Source organism: Balaenoptera borealis, assembly GCF_965194805.1.
Source record: "Balaenoptera borealis genome assembly, chromosome: 8".
Lineage (NCBI taxonomy): Eukaryota > Metazoa > Chordata > Mammalia > Artiodactyla > Balaenopteridae > Balaenoptera > Balaenoptera borealis.
In genome coordinates, this window is record NC_138865.1 from 95771020 (window position 1) to 95798760 (window position 27741).

At 40.2% G+C, this 27741-nt stretch overlaps 2 long non-coding RNA genes across 4 annotated transcripts in view; one reads left to right on the forward strand and one right to left on the reverse strand.

The window, feature by feature from the left end:
* LOC309634296 overlaps positions 1-27741 on the forward strand; it is a 514820-nt gene that overhangs the window by 12351 nt on the left and 474728 nt on the right. The gene's annotated exons all lie outside the window — the stretch shown is intronic.
* The window catches only part of LOC309634323, a 36534-nt gene continuing 10715 nt past the window's right edge, over positions 1923-27741 (reverse strand). Inside the window, exon 2 of the long non-coding RNA XR_014247981.1 lies at positions 1923-27293. This is a non-coding gene — a long non-coding RNA (uncharacterized lncRNA). The remainder of the gene's footprint in view (positions 27294-27741) is intronic.

Genomic DNA, 27741 nt, shown 5'->3' on the forward strand with positions numbered 1-27741 from the left:
CCAGGCTGCGTCACTGCAGGCCCCCAGAACCCCCATTACGGTGCAACTCTGCATAAATCAATATCAGCACAAGCTCGGTTGCCATTGCGCTAACAAACGAAATTGATGACAGACGACCACGTTGAAATAATCGTAAGTTTAAGACACAGGCTTGCTAAATCAAGGTTATTTTGAGTTAAAAAATGCTTAACACTAGTAAATTGAAAAAAAAAAAAAAAAAGAAAATCATTTTTTAAGGAGCAATTTACATGAATAGCAATTTTCTATAATCCTTGTGCTTTTCTCCAAACACACATTTCTGAAGAAATAGTTTTCTTTCCTTACCCACCCAGCTTTCTTTCCATCTGATTCCGTAGCAAAGTTAGGAGAGGGGAAGGGAGTGTAATGCCTCTTTATTGGTTTAAGAATATTTATTAAGTATTATATACTTAATATTTTTAATTTTAAGTGTTCATTTAGTGAAGTGGGAAGAGCACTGGGCTGTGTAGGGAGATCTGGCTTCTGGTCCTGGTTCTGTGTGACCTTAAGAAAACCACATTCCCTCTTTGGGTCTCCCATTCTTCTTCTGTTCAGGTTAGTGAAGGTGATTTGTAAGGTTGTCCCCAAGTCTGGATTTCATGCGTGAAAGCAGCTTCAGGCTGGGCAAGACAAGTCAATTTAGTCAATGCTACTGGAGTTCCTATTAATTTCTAGACCTTGTGCTGGACGTGGGATACAGTCGGTGAAAACAGACATGGAACCGTTCCAGCCGCAGGCTGCCTGGGATTATATCCCATTACCGCCTCTTACTTGCTAGAGAAGCTTAGTCCAGTTGTTTCTCTTCGGTACCTCATTTTCCTCATAGGATTGTTGTACTAGTAGAACAAATGAATACATGTCAAGAGATTCCTATAGTGCCTGGCACCTAGTGAACATTCAAATGATGTTGGCTTTTATTATAATTATTACGGTGGGTAGGTAGATGTTAATTCAATAATCACAAAAAGAAATATAACATTTCAGTTGTGCTTAGTGCTCTGAGAGCATATATCAGGAGGATTTCCTCAGCCTGGGAAGTAGTGATTAAGGTTGAGATCTGAAGGATAAGTTCACTAGTTGAAGGAGAATGGAATAGACTCCAGGGAACGGCATCATATGATGAGCTGTGGCTCAAAATTGTTGACATCACCTGAGCCATCTTGCACTGAGGTCATGCTCTGGGGACCAGAGTCCCAGATGGTGTTCTGATCATTTCAATGTCCTGTTCAGGTTGTCTTATGGCTGGTCAAATTTGAATAGGGTTGAAAAACAAAACTATAAATTCTTCCCTGTCTACAGGGAAATAAGCCTTAATGGGTCTTCAGCTTTTGGGATCATAGTCACCATTTGAGAATCTGATGAAATCTGTGGATTTTCTACTTGAGAGATGCATTTACACACTTAAACCCAAATTTGGGTGTATTTTTAGGTTGGGTTTGTGGGTGCCTCTGAAGCCCATCCATTGTTCCAGGTTAAATGTCCTTCCAGCGCAAGGCAATGTCCAACATGATGGACACTCAATATCCCTTTCATTATCTACCCCCCTTCCTTCTTGCCCCACTGTCTATCCCCTCTTTCCTTCTATATTGTTGCTACCTCAATTTTGAACCCTTATTGATTTCCCCCTAGACTATTTTAATTTTCTCTGCCTTTAGTTTCTTACCCCTCCAATCAGCTTTCCACATATTCTATGGAAAAAAAAAATTATTGGGGGGTGAAAGTGAAATAAAATGAATAAAATTGTAAATATTTATTTTCAGAATAAAGTAAATTGGGCTTATTATAGATACTTTGGAAAATACATGCAAGTTAAAAAAAAATCCATGGTATCAACACCTAGAGGCAACAAAAGATATTTTTTTCTAGTACTGATATATTTTTTTTTTTTTTGACTAATATGAGGATATATAAGACCAACCCTCTTTTTTTTTTTTTTTTTAAAGCACTTTTCTTTTTTATAGCTACTTTATTTATTTATTTTATTTTATTTTTGGCTGTGTTGGGTCTTCGGTTCATGCGAGGGCTTTCTCTAGTTGAGGCAAGTGGGGGCCACTCTTCATCGCGGTGCGGGGACCGCTCTTCATCGCGGTGCGCGGGCCTCTCACCATCGCGGCCCCTCCCGTCGCGGGGCACAGGCTCCAGACGCGCAGGCTCAGTAGTTGTGGCTCACGGGCCCAGCTGCTCCGTGGCATGTGGGATCTTCCCAGACCAGGGCTCGAACCCGTGTCCCCTGCATTAGCAGGCGGATTCTCAACCACTGCGCCACCAGGGAAGCCCTAGTACTGATATTTTTCTATGGAAAATTTCTTTTGTATAGTTGTGACCAAGCTGTATACATGTATCAATATATTTAAATTAAATCCTTTACTTAACATTTATTTGTCCTTTAGCCCAAATGAATATATGTATTAAAACTTCTTTTATTATGGAAAGTATGAAATATTCACAAAGCAAAGACAGTATTATAATGAACCTACCCACTCATCCTGTGTACCTAACACCTGGTTTCAAAAATTATCAGCATTGTATCAGTGAACTTCTGATATGTAACAAATGACCTCAAAATTTAGTAGTTTAAAAGAGTAACCATTGATTTCATTCATAATTCTCTGGAGGAGTGATTTGGGCTGCGCTCAGCTATGCAGTTCTTTCGCTAGTCTTGGCTCGCTTCAGTCATGCATCTGTGTTTTGCTGCCACTTAGCTAGATGGCTCTGCTTCTGGGATTGGCTGGCTGACACATGAGGCCACAAGAGGGATTGGGTGCCTGTCTGTCTCATCATCCAGCTGGTTATCCCTGGGCTTCTTCACATGGTGATGGAAGGCTTCCAACTGCAGCAAGAGGCAAGTGCCAATGCATAAGTGCTTTATCAAGCTTCTGGTTGCAGCTTACTAATATTTCTATTGGCCAAAGCAAGCCACAGGGTCAATTCACACACAAGGGGTGGAGAAATAGATTCTACCTCTTGACAAAGGAACTGCAGCATCGTTTTGTAAGGGCGTGGATATAAGCAGGAGAGGGACTTGTGGCCATTTTTAGTAAGGGTATGGAGATAGGCAGGAGAAGAATTTGTGGCCGTTTTTAGAATCTACCACACATGTGTTGCTAATATTAACATTGGTAAATCATCATTTCTGATGTTATTGGTAGCTTGTCATGAATATAATTTAGATGGCTGAGTAATGTGTCACCCAGTGGATGTGCTGCACCTTGCATGACCATTCCCCTATTGCTGGGGGAGCGAGGTCATTGCCATTTTTCTGCTGTAATGAATAATGCTACAATAGTTGCTTTGTGCATAAAGCTTTTTCTAGTTTTAGGATTACTTCCTCCAAGTAGTCACCAAAGTGATATTACTGTGTCAAACATTTTAGAGCTCTTAGTACACTTCATCAAATTGCTTTCCAAAAGGATTGTATCAATTTACACTCCCACCAGTGTGCGTGAGAGTAGCCCACAGGGATCCTTCTAAAATGCAAATCTGATTATCTCATGCCCAGTTTAAAAGTGATCTCTGCTGCCTTCATAATAAAGACTAAACTATGTAAGGCAAAACTATGTCTGCTACGTGACTTTTGAATAACTGAAAGTCTGTTTTAGCTTGATAAGACCTTGTGTCCAAGGGTCATAGAATCTAGTGAGGAAACAAGACACGGCAGGCTCAGAGCCAAATGAAGCCATCACTCTCGTGTTGTCCTGAAATGTAGAGATCATTATCATAGAAGAGGAAACTGAGGGTCAAAGACTTCAGTATTTAAAGTGGAAACCTATTCAGCTTTCTACCTATGGCATCATCTATTTTAGCATCATAACCTTTGCAAAGGAATATACATACACAAGTTTAAATACATATTTAATCAATGCAAAGAAATTGTAATACGTTTCTTTTGTTGGTTAGAATTCTTTGGTTCCAAAAACTGAAGACTATGAGATTTGGAATGAGATGGGTCTGAGTGTGAACTCACATTCTGCCATTTAGTAGAATTTGAGCAGGATTTAATTTTATTATCTGTAAGAAGTGGATAATAATGCCTACGTTCTAGGGATTTGGTGATGATTCAACATATACACCAAATGTCTAGCAGAACCATTCAGTAGAAACTATTATTATTACTGTTATGTGAGATGAATACATAAGTAGAAGGGAAACATAAATGGAACCAGAATGAGGAGGCTTTGATAATCTAGGGCTATAAGTAAAGCTTTGTGACTTTATACCCAAGTTACCATGGTTTGGAACCCGGCTCAGTCTATTAGCTAGAATTCTTGCCTTTATAGAGGTTTCCTTTTTCTCAATATTCTTGAGAATTCCCAGGTTCATGAATCAGTGGTTCCCCTTGATGCTCGCCTTCTATCCCCTGCCTGGAAAGGGAGAGCAGAGACCAGGATGCATTCCTCAAGGTACAGTTCCTCAGCAGTGGCTCTCCCGGCTGCCCTGTCTGTGCCGCAGATGCCTCTAGCACACGGCTGGTGGAGGGGGCAGCTGTTGACAAGAGCTGGGCCCCAGCCTTGGCACTTATCCACAGGAGTATCTGATAAAGCTCCTCCTCCAAGAATCCCAGGACTTGCTTGTTATCCATTGCAAGTATATATCTACAGATTTGCTCAAGCCAACCTGATTTTCTGATGCTCTTTTTATTTTTAAACTTTTTATTTTATATCAGAGTATAGGTGATTAACAATGTTGTGTTAGTTTCAGGTGTACAGCAAAGTGATTCAGTTATACATATACATGTATCTATTCTTTTTAAAATTCTCTTCCCATTTAGGTTGTTACATAATAATGAGCAGAGTTCCCTGTGCTATACAGTAGGTCCTTGTTGGTTATCCATTTTAAATATATCGGTGTGTACAATCCCGAACTCCCTAACTGTCCCTCTACCCCACGCCTCCCCGCTGGTAACCATAAGTTTGTTCTGTAAGAGTGTGAGGCTGTTTCTGTTTTGTAAGTTTATTTGTATCTTTTTTTTTTTTTTAGATTTTGCATATAAGGGATATCACACGATATTTGTCTTTCTCTGTCTGACTTAACTTCACTCAGTGTAACAATCTCTAGGTCCATCCATGTAGCTGCAAATGGCATTATTTCATTCTTTTTAATGGCTGAGCAATATTCCATTGTATATATGTACCACATCTTCTTTATCCATTCATCTGTTGATGGACATTTACGTTGCTTCCATGTCTTGGCTATTGTAAACAGTGTTGCAGTGAACATTGGGGTGCATGTATCCTTTAGGACTGAGCCAACCTGGTTTTCTTTTTTTTTTTTTTAAATGTGATGATCCGTTTATTTATTTATTTATTTATTTATTTATTTATTTATTTATTTATGGCTGTGTTGGGTCTTCGTTTCTGTGCGAGGGCTTTCTCTAGTTACGGCAAGTGGGGGCCACTCTTCATCACGGTGCGCCGGCCTCTCACTATCGCAGCCTCTCTTGTTGCGGAGCACAGGTTCCAGACGTGCAGGCTCAGTAATTGTGGCTCACGGGCCTAATTGCTCCGTGGCATGTGGGATCTTCCCAGACCAGGGCTCGAACCCGTGTCCCCTGCATTGGCAGGCAGACTCTCAACCACTGCGCCACCTGGGAAGCCCCCAACCTGGTTTTCTGATGCTCTTTTTCTTAGACATTTTAGTGTGGCACTGTCCAAAAGAAATATACTGTGAGCCACATGTATAATTTTACATTTTCTAGCAGCCATATTAAAATATATTAAAGAAATAGATGAAATTAATTTCTTTTTCAAAAGATAAATTTATTTATTTTTTATTTATTTATTTTTGGCTGCGTTGGGTCTTTGTTGCTGCCCACAGGCTTTCTCTAGTTGCGGCGAGCGGGGGCTACTCTTCGTTGTGGTGCGCGGGCTTCTCATTGCAGTGGCTTCTCTTGTGGAGCACGGGCTCTAGGCACGCGGGCTTCAGTAGTAGTGGCACATGGGCTCAGTAGTTGTGGCGCATGGGCTTCATTGCTGTGCACATGTGGGATCTTACCGGACCAGGGCTTGAACTCGTGTCCCCCTGCTTTGGCAGGTGGATTGTTAACCACTGTGCCACCAGGGGAGTCCAAAATTAATTTCCATAATATGTGTTACTTAACCCAATATATCTATTATTTGAACCTATAAAACATATAAAATTATTAATGCAATAATTTGCATGATATTTTTATCATATGAAGTCTTAAAACCTGGTGTATATTTTATGCTTACAGCACATCTGAAGTTGGACTAGACCACCTTTTAAGTGCTCAGTAACCACCTGTGGCTAGTGGCTACTACGTGGAACAGCACGGTTCCAGAACAAAGCTACCTGAGCTCCAAGTGGTACAACTCTTCAGGAGCATTGGTCTTGATACCCATGTGCAACTATTTTTCCTAAAACCTACTTCTGGCTCCAGCTTGAGTGGGTCTGTGGGGATTCAGTATACTACAAGTGCCTAGAATTATTCTTTTTAACCTAGTATTGTGTCTGGTTTACCAATTTGGACTCTGTTTCCCTTACAATGAATTCCCTTTCAGGAGTCTCTCTTATTTTCCCGCTTTGCTGCCACCCTAAACTATCAGAGAAAAATGTTTTTAATCCTTGAACATCAATCAGAAGGGGGCAAGAGATTCAGAGTTTTATTTTCATCCTTCCATGAGGTTCCTCTTCTCCTGTGTGGATTTATGGATACAAAGAATGTGTGGGAATCTGTAACCCAAGTGCACAAGGATATGATGGGGAACGGATATCGCCTAGCAATGGCCAGCAGCATCTGAGCCTTAGGCAGTAGCCCAGCTCAAATGTAGAGACTTTCTGGGAAGAATTCTCAATTAGTGGCAATAGATTTATTGAGGTCCTACTGTGTGTAAGATCTTCACATGCCTTGTTTCCTGAGGTAGACATTATTATCCTTGTTTTATAGGTGAAATAGTGACACTCAGAGAGGTTATAAGAAAGAACCCACGTCTAGGGTCTCCAATGGCCTTACCCTTTCCATTGTCTCACGGCCGCCCTTGAATACTTGGTGGCTAAGGACTGGCTCAGGGGACCAGCTGGCGTGTACCTGGAGACTTTGCTAGAGAGCAAGAGGTCTTTGCAGCAAATATTTGTGATTTCTTACAAAAGATATGGTTATAGTGCCTCCGCGTTCCAGTCACTATCGCTGTGAAACGAATTACCTCAAAATGGCATAAAACAACCCCTTAGGGCTTCCCTGGTGGCGCAGTGGTTGAGAATCTGCCTGCTAATGCAGGGGACACGGGTTCGAGCCCTGGTCTGGGAAGATCCCACATGCCGTGGAGCAACTGGGCCCGTGAGCCACAATTACTGAGCCTGCGCGTCTGGAGCCTGTGCTCCGCAACAAGAGAGGCCGCGATAGTGAGAGGCCCGCGCACCGAGGTGAAGAGTGGTCCCCACTTGCCGCAATTAGAGAAAGCCCTCGCACAGAAACGAAGACCCAACACAGCTAAAAATAAATAAATAAATAAATAAATAAATAAATAAATAGAGTAGCTATTAATTAAAAAAAAAAAAAAAAACAACCCCTTAATATGCTCACAATTCCATGGGTCAGGAATTTGGTCAAGAATTTGCCCCAGGAATCTGGGGCAGAATGGAGCTGGCTTATCTCTGCTCCATGACATGTGCAGCCTCAGCTGGAAGACTTGAAGGCTAAAGGCTGGAAAGAGCCAAAGACTTGTTTATTTGCAGACCTGCTGGTTGAGGTCGGCTGTCAACTAGATGCCTCAGACCTCTCCACCTGGCCTTTCCACGTCATCTCGCTGTGTGGATTGGTTCTGGCTTCCTCACAGCGTGGCGGCTGGGTTCTAAAGGCTAGAACCAGCCAAGATCCACACTGCTTCTCATTGCCTCGCCCCAGGAAGTCATGCACCACGCATTTCATGCATTTGATTCAACAAGGTAGTCACAAAGTCCTGTATCAAGGGGAGGTGAAATAGACTCTGCCTCTTGATGGGAAGTGGCAAGGTTCCAGCAGGGCGAGTGGACCCACAAATATTGCTGTGGCCATTTTTGGAAAAGACAGTCTGCCACGGTCATTATCAATGTTGTAAGGAAGGAAGGTGGATAGGTAACTGGGAAGGAAATGTTTTATTAAAGTGTCAGGGTCTTTAGTAAATGTCAAAATTGTGAAGGGGAATTAGGAAATGATGGAAAGGCAAAGAAGTTCAAATGCAAATGGGCAGTATTTGAAAACACTTCCTCCACCTGAAGACCCTTCTAAAAAAGAGTGATTGCCGCCCTTGACTTAGTCCACTGGCCTGGCTTATGGTCTTTTTTGCAGCCTCAGGTGACCTCCACTGGCCAGAGCTGTGTGTCCTGAGTAACCTTCGACAGCCCAGTCCCAGGCAGGGCCATGCCAGCTTGCTTTCAGCCTGCCCTCCTTTCTTCATGGCTTAACCCCAAACCTCCTTTTACTAGAGATTTGGAACTTCATTAAATCAGGGCTTGAACTAAGAAATAACGACTGCCTTTATATGCACTGACTCTTTACTGGCAAGCTATTAGAGGGAAGATAAGGTTCTATAACTCTGCAGGAATAAAACCCAGAAAATTATGCGAAAAGCTCCACCATCCAGGATAAATGTTATAGGAGGCATTAACCTTCCATAAAAATCCCTTTGCTAGGCAGGAATTTAAATGACAGCCACTGTGAGAGGAGATATTTAGCCTTAGAAACATATTCTATTGCCACCTTCTCTTAGAATAGCAAGTTCTTTGGTTATCAGCTGTTGAGTATTCCTCTTTTTCATAGGAATGCTCAGTAGAATAGCAAATACGTAGATGAAGATTTTCTGGGTACACCCCTGTATTGTACTACATACTTCCCAAGAAATTGTATGCATATTCTCTGCCTTTGTTTAGGAAAATTGAATAAGAAATTGATATCCACGGAAAGCTGAAACAAACCCTTATGATAGCCTCCAAATTACTTATCTTGAGGAAAAAATAATTTTTCTCCCTAAGGTGCAATTGTGATTCTCCAGTGAATGTGTTAGGCCAGAAATCACAGTAATTATCCTCTCTTTTTATATAAATTTGGCTCTTCCAGCAAACAAGCCAACAAAATCACAGGGCAGAGACTTTGTATAGAAGTTTATGCATGTTTCACATACATATTTATATGTGTTGGGGGAAAATCTTAGGTGATAGTGTAAAAGTGATTATTCTGCTTTAAATAGTCAATCTCTGTGTCTCAACATTGAAAGCATTTGTAACAGGATGAGAAACAGGACTCTTCCCCATTGTCTTAGAGTCTTAGCTGAAGCCCCAGAGCTGCTTCTTGCCCTTCCAGAGTTTGGTGTGGAAAAGATGCCTAACTTCCCAGTGAGCTAAGTGGATGCAAGTTGTAATACCTACCCTCTTTAGCTCCATTCTGCCTCCTAAGTGACTTCTCCCCAGGAATCCACAAATGGAGGATTATTTTCCTGTCTGTTAACCGAGCAGCTCTGCAAATATTGTTTGGAGGACCCAGAATTGAAACTTACCATAACGGGTGGTTGAGAAATGCACAGTTGCTCCTTAGTTCGCTTAATCAAGTTGACCTACTTATGAAGCAATAAATTTAAGAATTTTAAGACTTTATCTAGACTAAATCACAATAAAACCAAACAGATTAACTTTGAGAGTCAGAAACAACTCTAGAGAAATGAAAGTAGATCTTCTAAAAGGCTTTATGGTTTTTTCCTAATGATAAAATAGTGATGTACCTAACTAATTTGTATTAGGAAATATTTATTTAGAATATTAAAAAGCTTTGTGCTTTAAAGTGGACTAAATTTTTAAAAAAAGTCTTCAGAGGACTGTGTCTGATCCCAAATGAGATTTGTTATTTTTAGGAAGAGTGAAACTAATATTTATCAAGGGCCGAGATGTGCCAGGCACTGTACTCATTAAATCCCTTTGATCACTGGACAATGTAGGTATTATTATCCCATTTTTTTTACATATAAGAAAACCAAGACCTCCAGAGGTCTACCAACTTGCTCAGACTTCAGATTACCTGGACTGAACCAGAGTTTGTTACTCATCACCTCAGAATCCTTCTAGGTCTTTAGAATTTCTCTAAATTCCAACATGGCCAGCCAGTTTCATAAGTGACAAAGCTAGGTAAATTATCTGATTCTTCCTTCCAGTTAAATTGACTCCATTGACAAATCCTCTCAGTTGTACTCCTAAACTGACCACAAGTGCATGTCCTTCTTTCTGTTGTCACTGCAGTCATCACCAGAGCCCTGGACACCCTCATTTCTCATCTGACCCCGTCCGTGGTTCCTGGATGTGCTCCCTGCTTCCATGCTTGCTCACCTCTCATCATCATTCAGAGCAGCCAGAACCATCTTCCAAGAAATTAAGATAAAATATGTCTCTTCTCTGTTTGGAACTCTGCAGATTTCCTACTGTACCTAGAATAACATTTGAATTTCTTACCTTAGCTTGTAAGAGCTGGTGGAATATGGCCCCAGCCTTTCTCTCTCCTCTCATCTCCTGCACTCTCTGCTTTGCTCTCCAAGCTCCACTCCTCCATACACATTTGACTATTTCTGGAAAAGAGCAAGCTCTTTCCTGCTTCTTGCTCTTTTTTTCTCCTTAGAATATTCTTCTCCTGGCTCTTCATATGACTGGAGTCTTGCCCTTCGGGTCTTGGTTTAAAGGCCAGTTCCTCTGTGAGAACTTCTTTCACCACCCTATTAAAGAAGCTCCCTCCACCACGTTCTTTGCCATCACAGTGCCTTGCTTGCTTTCTTCATGGTGCTTGTCACTAACATATTTGGTGTATTTACTTGTTTGTTATCCTTCCCTGCTACTCACCCAGCTCAAACTATGTCACATGCGACCAGGAACCCACCTATCACATGCTTTGCTGTTACCTCAGTTCCTGACCCATGGTAGGCACTCAACAAACCTTTGATGCAAAAATTAATCCATACTTGAGTGGTCTTTCTGCTCTTAAAACCCCTCCCTACCCCAAAGCACGAAGTCTATTCAATAATCCATCATCTTTTCAGTGTCACTGGGCAAAAAAATTGAAGTTGACTTTAAGAACCCTGGTCTATACTCCCATTGCAGCCATTAATTTGCTGTATGACCTTAAGCAAGTCATTATTCTTCTCCAGATGATCTTTAAATCCTCTCTGAGCCCTGACCCCGGATTGTTTCCAGTTTTGCTACTACTGTCCCCCTGAAGCAAGCTTAACAGAAGCAACTTGGTTTTAACTAAGTCATTATGTTGAGATGCAGCCTGCAATTTATTTAGGTGGACCCAGTGTTTCCCCTCTGTTTGGAGACTCTTGGGTGGTGTTAACAGGGGGTGTCAGGTGATGATGTCTGGGCAAAAGGGATCCTTCTGGGCAGCATTGCACAACAGAGGCAGATGGGATTTATTGCTGGCAGCCATTGCAAAGATGGGGAGAAACACTGTGTTTTGTAACACCTCAACCTGGCTGAACAAGCACAGAGAAACTGGTGTGAATAGTATCCAGTGTCTTTGGTGTCTCAACCTCATCGTCTCAAGAGCTTGAGTTCCTCACCAGGAATCCCAGTCTGCAAAGGCGGCTTGAGGCCAGAGAGAGTTCCTGCATGTGAACTGGATCTGCACTGGGTTGGCTGCCTGTCCTGTGCCCCCTGCTTGTGGGAACCTGCTTTCTCCTGCAGTGTTTATCTGGGGATGGAGGAAGAGAGCAAGATGGGTGCTGTTTGCTGTGCTAAGGGCTCTACGTTCATTGCCTCACCAAACACTGTGAGGCAGTTATTATTTCCACACTATCCCCATTTTCCAGATGGGGACACTGAGGCGCAGAGAGAGGTTGAGTAACTTGCTTGAAGCCTCAGTGTTAGGAAGTGGCAATGTTCTGGAGTGCTCTTTGTGATCTCTGCTCCTCTCTCAGGTCATTGGTCAGTGTCTGGTGTCACAGAGAACCCTGAACTCCACAGAAGGAGCCGTTTTCAGGGACTGTTTGAAAAGCCACTGTGGTAGATCAAGTGTATGGGGTTAGATCTGGCAAACAAAGTCCCAGCGACTGAGCTTCATAACTTGAAAAATAAAATTGGGCAAATTGCATCAGATGTCCATGTGGAGACAAATAATTGTGGAGACGAATCCTCTGCTTAAGAGGGAAAAAAATTAAAGCAGTGATGTGAACTTTAAGAAGTGTGTATTTTTCTTTATATGCCTATTGGCATCATGGCTTTTGAGTATTTCAGGAAAGCTAAATTTTTCTTGAGCCAGCAAATCAACCTTCTAGAAAGTTATCTGGGGGCTGAAAGAGAAGCTATTCAACAGTGTTTATGGAATGGTGACATTGGGCCAGGCCCTGCTGCTCGCTGAAGATAAAGAAGTGACGAAGATGCAGCACTGCCCTTGAGAGATCAGGCTAGGGTGCAGGTCGGGGACAGACAGGTTAGTGGACAATTAAATACGCTGTGATTCAGGCTGTTGCAGTGCTGAGAACAGGAGTCTCTGGGAACAGGGGAGAGAAAGTTCCTTAGAGGAGGCAAATTTTGAAATGAGGCTTGAAGGATAAGCCAGCAAAATGGGGGAGACAGTGCAGGCAAAACCACAGAACCGTGGGACACACGGAGTGTCGGGGGCAGTAGGAAAGAGGCTGGAGAGAGCCATTCATCCTGAGTGTGAAGGGCCCTCCATGTATGACTTTGGAGCGTAGATGTCATCCTGTTCTGACAACTAGAAAGATCCCTCTGGGGGGCCATCTGAGACTGTACTATAGAGAGAACAGTCTAGAGGAAGGTTGTCCTGGTAGTTCAGGTGAGACTGACGCAGTCTTGAACTAGGGCAGTGGCAGTGTAGGCAAGAAGAGGAGACTCAATCATGTAAGGAATTCTACTCTTGGCAGATTTTTATGTTAAGATGGTATAATGTGGTATGTTTATAAACACAATGGAATACTACTCAGCCATAAAAAAGAATGAAATAATGCCATTTGCAGCAACATGGATGAACTTACAGATTATCATACTAAATAAAGTGAGTCAGACAGAGAAGGACAAATACCATATGATATCACTTTTATGTGGAATCTAAAAAAATGATTAAAAAATGAACTTATTTACAACACAGAAATAGACCCACAGACATAGAAAACAAATGTATGGTTACCAAAGGGGAAAGGGGCAGGTGAGGGATACATTAGGAGTTTGGGATTAACAGATATACACTACTATTTATAAAATAGATAAACGACCAGGTCCTACTGTCTAGCACAGGGAACTATATTCAATATCTTGTAACAACCTGTAATGGAAAAGAACTTGAAAAAATGTTTATATATATCTGAAACACTTTTCTGTACACCTGAAACATTGTAAGTCAACTATACTTCAATTAAAAAAAAAGATGGTGTAAGGAAAGGTCCTGGTACAAAGTAGATGCTTAATGTGTGAATGAAAGCTGAGTATACAGATGAATTGTATTACGTATATAGTTAGGTATTTATATATAGATGCACACTTACCTATACCAGCTCTGTAATTTTTATAATAAATATGCACACCTGGAAATTTTAAGTTAAAGTATTTACTTTCATTACAAAAAGTAAATGTGAATTATGGCACTTTTGAAGCATCTGATGTTCTCTGTCTTAAGATGACAGACTGTTCTTTCCAAATATTCATATTTAGCAACAAAGTTTTCTACTTGATTGCTTATTATTTTGTTGCACTATTACAGATGTTGTATTTGAGTTTAGAGTGGAATTTGCTGTTCCATATCATTAAACAAATTCTCAGGGATATAATTGATTTCACTCCTCAGAGAATAGAAGGAATTCAGTAGTTTTGAAACATGTGCCTGTCTTCCAGGGAGTTAGAGAAACACAAAGCACCCTATTGAATTTTTTTTTACTGCATATAAAGATAGCTTTCTTTTTTGGGGTGGGAGGGGGAAGATAACGTTGAAGATGGGATGCATTTGTTGTGTGATGAATATGGGCTTCCCTTTAAAGCTTATGCCTACTTACCCTTCAGAGCTGGAGAGAGCCCAGAGCTACCTACTCACCCAATCTAAATTAGGTTTCCCCCTTCAGTCCCCTTCATGGCACCCTGTTCTCAACCTTCACAGTATTTTTCACAATTGTGAATTATATATTTGTGGTAGATTAACTACAGCTGCAGATTCTTTCTTCTTCCATCAGGAAGAGGTGGGATCATGTGTCCTTCTGTTGAATCTGGGCAGACTCTCTGACAATGAGGCCAATAGGACATGGCAGACATTATGATGTGAGAGTTTCTAGACTCAGACCTTAATAAACTGGGAGCTTCTGCTTCCTGTCTCTTGGAGCACTTTCTGGGAGCCACAGGTCACTAAGAAAGATGCCTGGTTACTCTGACACTGCCAGGCCAGAGGGTCCCCATAGAGGCGCTTGGTCAACTGTCCTAGCTGAGCCCAGTTTTCCAGCCGTTCCTGCCAAGGCATCTGACATGTGAGTGAACTGCTTTGGACCCTGCAGACTATACCATGTGTGCCTGTTGAATACTGTCATGTGAACTCCATTGATACCACATGGAATATACTGCCTAGTTGAACCCTGCCTGAATTCCTGACCCTCAGTATTGTGAGATATAATACAGTGGTTGATGCTTTAAGCCATTACACTTTGGAGTAGCTTGTTTTGCAGTAATAGACGACTGGAATAATACTGATTAAAGTTTACTTATTTATTAATATCTATTTTCTCCTTTAGACTGTAAGCGTCATGAGGACCCCAGGGACCATGCCTGTTGTTCACACTGTGTGCTCACTTAGCCCAGTACGGAGACACAGTAGGCACTTAATAAATATTTATTTAAATAATGAACGTTCCATGACTGAAGTTGAACAGAGACAGTTAGCCTAAAACAAATGTGGATCTTCTACTCAGACTCCTGAATTATTTGTGTACTCTCTTGTTCACGCCTTCGTTTTCCTCCAACATGTGTCTGTGTCCTGATGATAAAATTCTTCTGCTTGTTTGCATGCAATGAATTTTGAGGATAAAGATTCTATTTGCCTTAAGTTAGGGGTATATATTTTTACTAGAACCCATCCCATGCCCAATTTTCTCAGAGAGGTGATGGCAAAAGGCTGAGCATTATCTCAGTCTGAAATGAATTAAGAAGCAGTACCTCTCTCTCTTTTTCTTTCTTTCTTTTTCTCCCTCCCTTCCTCCCTCCCTCCCTCCCTCCTTCCTTACCTATCTATCTATCTATCTATCTATCTATCTATCTATCTATCTATCTATCTATCCATCTATCCCATCCAGCATAATTTTGGTTCTAATACAAAACTGGAACAATAATCCTTGGACTTATTAGCATTTGATACCACACTGTACACAGGGAAACAGGTATGTTTATAATAGGAAGAATGGCTTCTTTGCCTTCTTTGCCTGATTTGCTTTGATAGCCAAGCTTCTGCTTTCTTAGTGTCCACAAATCACAACTGTTAGTAAGGCTTTCATTAAAAAAGTGGTATGCTGGCACTGGGTGCTTTGTCTTTTCAACACACAATTCTGTTTCTGTACCAGCAATTCTAATTATTATTATTACTTTTATAATTATTATTTTGTTTGGTTGCAATTTCACTTTCCACACCACAGTATATGATAAACATAAGGTGACTCTTTTTTTTTAAAAATAAATTTATTTATTTATTTGGCTTTGTTGGGTCTTCGTTGCTGCGCGCGGGCTTTCTCTAGTTGCGGCGAGCGAGGGCTACTCTTCGTTGTGGTGCGCGGGCTTCTCCTTGCGGTGGCTTCTCTTGTTGCGGAGCAGGAGCACGGGCTCCAGGCATGCAGGCTCAGTAGTTGTGGCGTGTGGGCTTAGTTGCTCTGCGGCATGTGGGATCTTCCCAGACCAGGGCTCGAACCCGTGTCCCCTGCAATGGCAGGCAGATTCTTAACCACTGCGCCACCAGGGAAGCCCCATAAGATGACTCTTAAAGCACCTTTATTAACTTTCTCTGAGAATCTTTTCCATCACCTAGAAGATAGGTCTTTTGGAAAGGGCCAAGGTGATGTGACTGCCAAGGTGGTTTTACTAATAGCATTTTGCTTTCTTCAGAGAAGCTCTTTATAGTGAATTAAAAAAATGCTGCCATGACTTTTTAGCAGGCTTTTAAAAATATTTTATATTATATTGGACTATAGTTGATTTACAATGTTGTGTTAGTTTCAGGTGTACAGCAAAGTGATTCAGTTATACATCTCTCTATCTATCTATCTGTATATCTATATCCATTCTTTTTCAACTTCTTTTCCCATTTAGGTTCTTAGAGAATATTGAGCAGAGTGCCCTGTAGCAGGCTTTGTTTTAAATGGGTTGAACCGTCTGAATGCCCATCATTAATACCCTTTGGCTGGGAGGTGGGTGTGTACCAAGACAATAGGACGGTGCACTGGATGCTTACTGTCTCACAATGGGGCCATTTCCTATTAGGTAAACCAGAGTCCTAAAAGCCCACTTGCTCCATTTATGTTTATTTTTTCCTGATGGGAATTTGAAAGAATTTAATGGCAGCATAGTCAGCAATAATGCAAAAAGTAGTGCCTAGTAGTAACTCATTAATGTGATTAGTACTATGGGAGACTCAGGGAGCAATTCCATTTAGGGCGTCTATTGGGTATAGGTGTGTAAGCGGGTAGGGGAAGGGGTGCTTATGTTATCAGTTATCATATTAAAAGCTGTGTTGCACCAAACGAGTCTTCAAATTTCATTCATGATTGAAACTAATTGAGAAAAGTTGGTGTGTTAGTCGGGATTCATTTGCTTACAAATGACAACACAACTCAGACTATCTTTAAAAAAAAAGGTAAAATTTATTGACCCGTACTTGAAAAGTCTAGGTCTTCAGACATGGTTGAACCCAGGAGGTCAAGTAATGTTACTGTGTTGGATTTATTCTAAGGAAGGCTTTTTTGAGTTAGTGGCAAAGACGGCCTCTGGCAACTCAAGGCTTTTATAGTCCTTACAGCTTACAATCCCGGAGAACATTGATTCTTTTCTAAAAGCTCTAGCAAAAATCCTGCGGATGATTCTCCTTGGTCATATTTAGGTTGTATAATTATCCCTGAACCAATAACTGTGGCCACAAGGAGCGTGTGTTCTAAAATATCCAGGTCTGGGCCATGTGCTTTTCCCTGGAGCTGGGAAGTAAGGTCAACCCCTGGTGAGTCATGTTGACTAGAAACGGTGGCAGTGTGGTTTCTTAGAGGATAGCCTCAAGATATATTCCTTTACAGTTGCTTATTAGTCTTCCGGGATCCTAGGAGCAAAGAGTGAGATGCTTCCTGAACTGAAATTCAGGTGGGAGAGAGGCCTGAGTCTAGACTCATTCTGTCATTCACTCACTAAATGACCGTGGGCTGGTCACTTTCCCTCATGGGGGTCTCAGATTCCTCATTTGTAAGGGGAGGAGTTTGGATCCAGTGATTCTGATGATCCCATACAGCTCAAACGTTCTACAGTTTCCTTTTCCCTAGCTGGAAGGATTAATGGAAACATCCAGAGAGCTGAAGTATGGTATTGTGCTACATAAATACCAGGGGTTTCTGATTCTGATGTCAATGGTGATGATGAAGGCAGTCTTGCTCTCTATTAGAAACAGCCCCCAGTCCTCTGCTGTCACAGACGCTGCTTCAGAGCTCTCCCATCACTCCTCTCCACCACTGCCACCCCCAGCTCAGCAGAGATGCTGGTGAGAGGCTCTCTGGCTGCTATAAGGTCACTGGGATAAATGCAAAGGTTGGCCCGTTGCCTGAAAATGAGTTTGGCTTAAAAGTTCCTTGCCCAAGAAAAGGAAACAAAAACCTGCTGGGATAGCCAAGGGGAAAGAGAAGAGTGGGTGATCTCTTTAGAAAGAACTGCAGCCCTGGAAATCTGACTAATGGCTGGAGAGGGTACGTGATGAACTCACAGCGACCACTTGGATTTAATTATAGCAACATTTGCAGACAATAAGTGGGTCTTGAGTGAAGCCGGCCTGATGATATGGCAGTGGCAAAAGGTAATCCGGATTTCTGGCCAAAAGGATGGATGAGAAATGACAAATGACTTAGGAATGTTTCCTCTAGGAGATATGTGTGTGTGTATGTGTATGTATAAATATACATACTTTAAAAAAAAAATTATTTATTTTGGCTGCGTTGGGTCTTCGTTGCTGCTCACAGGCTTTCTGTAGTTTTGGCGAGCAGGGGCTACTCTTCGTTGCAGTGTGCGGAGTTCTCATTGTGGTGGCTTCTCTTGCTGTGGAGCATGGGCTCTAGGTGCACGGGCTTCAGTAGTTGTGTCACGTGGTCTCAGTACTTGTGGCTCGTGGGCTCTAGAGCGCAGGCTCAGTAATTGTGGTGCACGGGCTTAGTTGCTCTGAGGCATGTGGGGTCTTCCCGGACCAGGGCTCGAACCCATGTTCCCTGAATTGGCAGGCAGATTCTTAACCACTGCACCACCAGGGAAGTCCCTAAATATATATACTTTTTGCTATTACCATGGTCAACTATTTGTAAAGTTTCCTGTGGTAAAGATAGTAATGTTCTGAACTGTGGCAAGAGAAGTGGACTTGGAGTTAGGAAACCTAGGTTTATTTCTAGAGTTTCCACTTATTCACTGAGCCTCATTCTCATCATTTGCAAAATGAGGAGCTTTGTTCTTTGCAGTCTTGAAAACTAGTAGTTTTTTTTTTTTTTGTAAATAGAATTGGAAATTGATTTTAGTCTTTTTTTTTTAAATGTGTTGCTATTTTTTTTTAATTAAATTAATTAATTTATTTATTTATGGCTGTGTTGGGTCTTCGTTTCTGTGCGAGGGCTTTCTCTAGTTGCGGCGAGCGGGGGCCACTCTTCATCGCAGTGCGCGGGCCTCTCACTGTCGCGGCCTCTCTTGTTGCGGAGCACAGGCTCCAGACGCGCAGGCTCAGTAGTTGTGGCTCACGGGCCTAGTTGCTCCGTGGCATGTGGGATCTTCCCAGACCAGGGCTCGAACCCGTGTCCCCTGCATTGGCAGGCAGACTCTCAACCACTGCGCCACCAGGGAAGCCCAAAAATTAGTAGTTTTGAGACTAGAGGTTTACTAAGGTACATTCTATTCCTTTTTCTTCTTTTTTCACATTCTGTGCTTTTTTAATTTGGTGGCTTACATATAATAAAAAAAGAAAGTTTCCTGAGTTCTAGGTACTCTCAATAAAAAGGACTCATTACAGTAGTAGAAAATTCAAGAATTCTCAATAATAAGCTGTCAGTAGGATTCTAGCAGAAAAACTATGGTCTGAGCAGCAAAGTCAAATATTTTTCCAACTAGCTGCTGTTTATTGTGTGTCTAATATGTGTCTGCACTGTGCTTTGTGCTTTACATACAGAGCAATGCTGTGGAGTGAGTTTTATTAAAACTATTTTAAAGGTTAGGACACTGAAGGTCAGATAGATAGGCTAACTTGCTCAAAAAAAAAAAAAAAAAAAAAAAGGAGACAATGTGTCTTAATAAATCTCTAGTCCTCTAATCTCAAACTTACTAATGGTCCTAAAGAGATTCTGATTATGTTCCATATCTACGTAGTATTCACAACTGTCAAATGATTATTTTCCTTTGGCTGAATTATTGTTTTCCAGCCCTGTGAATATTCCTGCTGTTTCAGTTGGCTTTCACTGTTAACAAATTCTCCTAAAATATGGTGATTTAAAACATCAAACATATATTTAGATTATGATTCTGTGGGTCAGCAGCTGGGGCTAGGCTCAGCTGAGTGGTTCTTCTGGTATTGGATGGCCTTCGTCTTGCATCCACTTCCAGTTAGCTAGATGGCTGTCTTTTGGGGAGTTGACGTGGGAGATGGGAGCAACTAGGTCTCATGTCTTTCATTATCCAGCAGGATAACCTGGGCTTGTTCACCTGATGGCTGGATGGGATTCCAAGAGAGAGGGGGGAACTTCTCAAGTCCTCTTGAATCTCAGAACTGTTATAACTTTACTTCTGCTGCATTCTATTTATTCAAACAAGTAGCAAAACCTACCCAGATTCAAGGAATAGGGAAATAGCTTCCACCTTTTGATGAGACTCTCTGCAAAGTCACATTGCAAAGTTGCATTCACACAGGGAAGAAAACCATTGTGTCAATTTTTGTGAACAGTCTACCACAGCCATTCCTGTTGGCCCTGAGCTGATGAATGACCATGGAGATTGTCACAGTTGCTATGGAATCATAGCACCCTGCAATAAGAAAACAGGGCATTGTCTTTAGCAACTGAATGGAGCTTTGATTGCAGGTTTTTGTTCTTTTTCACATCAGAAGGAATTTGGGTGGGGTGGCTTTTAGAGTTACAAGTAACAAGGTAAAAGAGAAAATGAAAGTATGGGGAAAATCAAAATAGTAGAAAAAGATGAAGCCAGGGGCACCGTTAGTGTAAGAATGCATGCTTAGAAGTCCTGTATAGTTGCTAGAGGTGGGCATGTTTGAATCTGGGTTCCTAGTAGCCAAGGTACAGAGGTGAACATGATCAGTTTGGTGAACCATGGTGCCCATAAGAGAGAAGGAAGCTAGTGTCTGACGTTGGGTCTGATAGGTCAGAGTTGGTATGCGTATAGTTCAGGGAGGGAGCTTTTTAAAAATTTCTCTTGGGAAGACTAAGGGGGTAGAATGTACTAAGCAAAATTTGAAAAGAGGCTAAGAGTAATTGAAGTCAATACCTATGTATTGAGAATATTTGATGATAACTAAGGCTAACAGTCACATTTTACAGGTTGCAGGTGCTTTATAGATTATGAAGTACTGTACATCATCATCTATTTGCTGTCTCCAACAATAGTGTGAAAATAGTAGGGGAGATATGGTAATATGACTCTTATTTATCAGACAGGGAAACTCAGAGAGTTCAAGTGAGTTATTCAAGGTCAAATAGTAAATAAGGCATGTCTTCTGACTTTCAAGTCAGTGTGCTCTATGGGAAATATTGGGTGAGATGCCTTGGAACATACAGAGTAGTGCCTTGGTAGCAGAAAACTATGAACTCTTTGGGGGAGAAAAGATTTAATAATGGTAACAATAGTAATAAAGGTTATTTTTCTTTTGGCTTCTTTTTTTTGCGTATTATTTCTTTTGATCTTTGCACAGTCCCTTTGAGCTATTATCCCCATTTTGCAGATGGTAAACAGAGGCTCAAAGAGCACAAATAACTTGACTGGAATATCCCAGATGGCAGTAGCAATGTTGGTTTGCAACTCTAGGTCTCTCTCTTTTTTAAAACTCTAGGACTTTCCACTAATTGATGCTGGCTGAGACTCTGGTAGACTTGATATTAATAGAGGACACTGTAAGATACCGTGTAACCATATACAAATAAAGCCTTAGGAAATCAGAAGCAGGGACTAGCCAAATTAGGAGGGGAAAGTTAATGGAGGGACACAGAGTTAGCTGGAACCTGAAGGGCTGGCAAAGATGTGAACGGGAAGTGAAGGCCAGAGAGCTAGACTACACGGGGGGAATGGTACAAAGACAGGTGCAGAGGCAGACGTGAGTGGGGCATGTTCAGGGCAGTAGTGAAAAAAATTAGTCTGATTATATTGGACAATTAGCTTTTTAAAAAAAATATTTATTTATTTGTTTGCTGCACCAGGTCTTAGTTGCGGCACTCAGGATCTTTGTTGCGGCATGTGAGATATTTTAGTTGAGGCATGCAGGCTCTCTTAGTTGCGGTATGCATGTGGGATCTAGTTCCCCGACCAGGGATCGAACCTGGGCCCCCTGCATTGGGAGCGCAGAGTCTTAACCGTTGGACTACCAGGGAAGTCCCTGGACAATTACTTTAAAAAATTTAATTCAACACAGTGAGGACTTAGGTGCAGAAGGTGAAAAGATGAATTAGATACAACTTGGTCCTCAGAAAACTCAACAGACAAACAACCATAAGGAAAGTAGTGGAATCTGAGATTGGGGCAGTACTGGTGGACCAAATATTAGGAGAATTGTCAGGGTGAGGATCCTGGGCTTGATTCTATTGGGGATAAAGAAAGAACCACGGATATAACAATGCAAGGATTCCATGAGCCAGGTCACAGATGTAGAAAGGAGAGAGTCCTAATGTCAACTATTAAATAGAAACTCTGGTAGAAAGACCTCTGGCCTGTGTGTCCTGTGGAGGGTTTAAATCAGATCCTCAGCACCATCCTGTACCCTGGCCTACAGAGGGTATTCAGAGTTAAAATGCATTTATGTGACTTTCTTTAAAAAAGTCACATTGTTTTCTCTAGTAATAAATGTAATATGTGTTCATTGTAGGAAATTTTAAAAATATAGAAAAGAATTTTTAAAAGATAATATTCTACCCATAGAGAAGCATTGTGAACCCTTTGAAGAACGTCCTGTAGATTTTTTTTCCTAGTTATGTGTCTTACATAGATGTATTCATCCAATTTCTCTTACATGTGGAACAGAGAGATAGCTCAGACCTTGCCTTCATCTCTGATAATATTTTTTAGGAGTCTTAGAAATGAAATCACTTGGTTGTATTAAAGATCATCATATTATTAAAATTTTTTCTAGGAAAGGTGTAGCAATTTTTACTCTCACCATATGAGAATGCTTCTCTTGATGCACCTTTGTCAGTCTTGAGCGTAATCATTAAAAATAAATGTTATTCTAAACCCATAAACCCAGTATAATCATTCATCAGGCAGATCCCAGTAGAAGAACATTTTACAAAATACCTGACCAGTACTTCTGAAAACTGTCAGAGTCATCAAAAACAAGGAAAGCCCGAGAAACTGTCATAGCCAAGAGGAGACTAAGGAGACATGATGATTGAATGTAGTGTAGTGTCCTGCATGGGACCCTGGAACAGGAAAAAGCCATTAAAGAAAACTAAGGAAATGTGACTAAAGTATGAACTTTAGTTAATAATAATGTATCAATAGTAACAAATTGTATCAAATTTGCCATATTAGTGGTGTGTGGTATATCTTCACAATTTTCTCTAAATTCGAAGCTGTTCTAAAATAAGTTAATTAAAAAGTAAAAAATAAATGAAGCACACACACAACACAAATACAACAAATGAAGTGTTAAAAAGGTAACTATTAATACATTTTTTAAAATTTGCTCATTACTGGTCTGTACCAAATAGCATGACTCATTTGTGGTCTCTAACGTTTTCTTGAAATAACCAGAGATCAAAGATGAAGTTGCTGAAAAGGATCACATGTTGATTATATTGGACTGAAAGTACAGTGCTGAAGAGTGTATAGACTGGAATCAGAATGCCTCAGCTTAAACCCTGATTCTATTATTTACCAGCTGGATGACCTTGGTTAGTTATTTCATGAATCTGTGTCATACTTTCTTAGTCTGTAAACTGGTGATGAAAATAGACTTCAGTTAAGTTGGTCTTAGAATGATGTGTTGACATTTGTATAGCACTTAGAACTATGCCAGGCAATTAGTGTTACAAGTGTTTATTAATAAATAAATAATGGGAAAAAAGAAATCTGTTAATTTACTTATTGTATAAACATTCACTGGGTACAGCTGCATGCCAGGCATTGGGTTTGGTGCTAAGGACACAATTGTAAAAAGACAGACAGTGCCCTCAAGGAGTTGACTCTTTAGTAGGCAGAGAGAGACGATAAACCAACAAGTCATCATAGATTGCAATAAGGGCTAGGAAGGAATTAATACAGCAAAATGATGATTTTAAAAAAGGTGTTTTATTGTTTTTAATTTATATTTTCCTCTCTTCTCTGTCCTTTACTTTTCAAATTTGTTTTTATGCCATGAATTTGATTTTCTACAGTATCTACCATTATATGTTCTGATTCTAATGTAGATTTTGTTCTGTTATTTCATTTTTAGTTTCCTTCTCCTCCCAGCCAGTGTATTTTTATGTTTCTGCCTGTATTTCGTTCACCTGTTTTTTTCCTTATTGCACCTAACACCTGATATTCTCAACTTTTATTTGCCTAATGGTGTCCTTAATTTCTTCAATCTAATTGAAAACTAAGATGGATGTTTTCTACATTTCTTTAGTCTTCTATATAAATAATTTTCAGAAAGCAACTATTTGAATCAGTCAGCGTTCTTAGTTTGATGTAAAAGAACCTGACTTTGGCTGATTTAAGTAGAAAACAATTTATTAAAGAGATACTGGGTAGTTTATGGAATTGCTGGGATGGAGAGTGTGCACTGGAGAATTGGACCTGGAGGTGACATGGCCAGAGTCTTGTCAAAATCACACCACAGAACTGATCCGGGGGCATTCCCTGCTGTCTTGGCAATCACTGGTGCCATAGCTTCCACCTCTGTCATTATTGCCTCCAGAAACTGGATAATACTTACTAGTTTTAATTTGGATTTCCCTGATTACTTGTGATTTGAGCAATTTTTTCCCCCATGTGTGTATTTGTTTATATTCTTTTGTGAGGTGTCTATTCAAGTCTTTTACCCACAATTTAATTTTGTCATTTTCTTCTTATTGCATTGTTATAGTTCTTTACGTATTTCAAATACTAGTCCTTTATCAGATTGCAAATATTTTCTCCCATTTTGTGGCTTATCTTTTCATATTCTTAAAGTTGCCTGTTGGTGAGCAAAAGTTTGAAATTTTGATGAGATCCAATGTGCCAATTTCTTGTAATAGTTTGTAGTTTTTGCATTCTATCTAAGAAACTATTCCTAACCCCAGGGTTGCACATATTTTCTTCTTTTTCTTTTGTTTGCATCACATTTAGGTATATGGACAATTTTGATTAGTTTTTGTTTATGGTGTAAGGTAAGGGTCAATGTTCTTTTCCCCACTTAGGCATAATTAGTTGTTTCAGCACAATTTAGATTATTTTAATATTTTAATTTCCATTTTAGTATACTTATTGGTTTAAAGTTATACTCCTGTTCATTTTTTTTTTAAGTTTTCTCTATCCATTCTTAACTTTTCACAGCCTATATAGTATTAAATAATAAAAAGAAGAAATACTGTAATGTATAGGTCCATTTACCCTCCATCTTACCATACTTTAAGTTATAGTGGTTATATGTATTATACCTACCTACATTATAAAACCCACAAGACAGTGTTATACTTTTTGCTGTGAATAGTCACATGTGTTGTACAGAAATCAAAATAAAAGGTATTTTATATTTACCCATATATTTATCATTTATATATGCTACTCTTCAGTCATTCCTGAAAGTCTAAGATTCCCTTTGATATCATTTTTCTCAATCTGATGTACTTTTATTTATTTAAAAAATTTTTTTCTGATGTACTTTTAGTACAAATCTGGTGGTGACAAATTTCCTGGTTTTTCATGTTCTAAAACTGTCTTTATTTCACTTTTATTCTTGAAGGATATTTTGATGAATTTGAAATTCTGTGTTGGCAGCTATTTTCTTTAACACTTAAAGATGTTCCACTGTTTCCTAGCCTCCATGGTTTCTGGTGAAAAGCCTATGATAATTTCTCTCTTGTTCTCATATATATCATGCAATGTTTTTCTCTGATTGCTTTCAAAATTTTCTCTTTATCTCTGCTGGTCAGCAGTTTGACTATAATGTATTGAGGCATGGTTTTCTTCAAATTAATCTTGTTTGAAATTTTTTGAGCTTCCCGAATCTATGAATTTATATCTTTCAAAAAATTTAAGGTGGTTTCTGGTACTTTTCCCCTTCAAAATTTTTTTCCTGCCCCATTCTCTCTCTCAGTGAGGCATTTTGAAGTTATTTCACAAGTCCCTGAGATTTTGTTAATTCTTTTCAATTTTTTTCATCTCTCTTAATCAAATTATGTGATTTCTATTGAACCATTTTCAAATTCACTTTTGCCTTTCATCTTTGTTTTGCCATTAGGCCCATCAATTGAATTTTAAATTTCAGATGTTCTATTTTTTTAGTTTGAAAATTTCCATTTGTTACATTTTTATATTTTCTATTTCTCTGCTGAAGTCTCTATCATTCATTATGAGTGTATTTTCCTTGACCTCACTGAATACACTTATAATAGCTATTATAAAATACTTTTCTCATAAACCAAAATAGGAACCATCTTGAGGTTGGCATCCATTATTTACATTTTCCTTTTAGACTGAGTCATACGTTGTGTATTTTTACATTATATCCTGGACATTGTGAATGTTATCTTTTAGAGACTCTGGATTTTGTTATATTGCTCTAAAGAGTGTTGATGTTTTATCTTAGCAGGCAACTAACTTGGTTTGACTTAAACTGAAAACTGTAATGCCTATGGTGAGTGGAATTTCAGACCTGAGATCAGTTCTTTAAGCCTTAACTGCTAGCTGATTTCCATTTGACCCACTAATACATGGTTCAGGGGTCAGGCAGAGACTTAGGCTGAATTTAAGCACAAAATTTAGTATTCTTCTTTCCTGGCTTTCTTCTCCCCTCACTCTCTGGTTGTCCAGTTTCCCTGGGCTTTTTTTCAGCTTCTTTTCAGGTTCTTTTCAGGCTTTTATTCAGGTTCTTCTAGCTAGAATAATAGCAGACTTTTTTGATGTTGTTGTTTTTTAAATTTCAGACATGCTACCTTGGCCATGATTCTAGCTGCCTTCAGGACATACCTGAAAAAACTGGAATTCACTTCATGTTGGTTTCTTGCTACAATTTTTGACTGCCTTCCAAAATATACCTGCTTTTTTTGAGTTCCTGGAGCCCTCTAGGGTTTATTTTTTCCTTCCAACATTTATAAATGTTATTTATGGGAGGATAAGTCATTAGACACTCACTCCTTCTTGTTCAAAGCAAAACTCTGTACTTTGTTTTCTATCCTTGGTCTATGATTTGCTTAGTACTTCCTTCATTCATCCCCACTTTACTTGAGCTAGCTTGACTGGATTTCTCTTTCTTTCAAAACCATAACAGAAGTCATTAATTATGGAGTGCAGAACTGCTATAGACTTGGCAGAGTGGGGCAATGGCAAGGACATAGGTTTGGGAAACAGAGATAGCACTATAATTTCAGCTATAGGACTTAAGCAAGTATTTGCATTCATTATCTATTGTTGTATAACAAATTACCTGAACACTTAGTAACTTAAAACCAGAAACATTTATTATCTCACACAAATTCTGAGGGTCAGGAATTTGGGAACTACTTAGATGGATGGCTATGGCTCAGAGTCTCCCATGGGGTTGCGATCAAGTTGTCAGACAAGGCTGCTGTGGTACAGACTTGACTGGGGCTGGAAAATCTATTTCTAAGCTCACTCGGTGTTGGCAGGAGGCATTTGGCAGGAGGCTTCTGTTCTTTGCCACATGGGCCTCTAAAGGGCTGCTGACAACATGACTCCTCCTAGAGCAAGTGGAGAGAGAGGGAGAAAAAGAGGGAGGAAGTAGAAAAGGGAGGGGAAGGAGAGAGAGAGAGAGAGAGAGGGAGGGAGAGAGAGAGAGAAGAAAGTGGTTAGCACTTCATCCACATAAATAAGCCTCCTTTCTTAGTCTGCCCTTAGCAATTGGCTTTGAACTGCCTGGAATCTAAACTGCTAGGTGGCTGGTTTGCTTATCATGGCTTTCACAGTTCTTGGTCATATTGAAGCTGTAGAGATGCCTCAGTGACATTACCAAAACCTTTAACCTGGGGCAGTCTTATAGTTCTGAGATGAATTTGGAGATACACAAGAATCCCAGGTATCAAACTTTGACTCACTGATGTCCTGGGAGTCCACTTGGAACTTTTGAAGACCACAGAGGGCATGGGAGCATGCAAAGTTAAGAGGAGAATAACCAGGCTGATTCTGGTC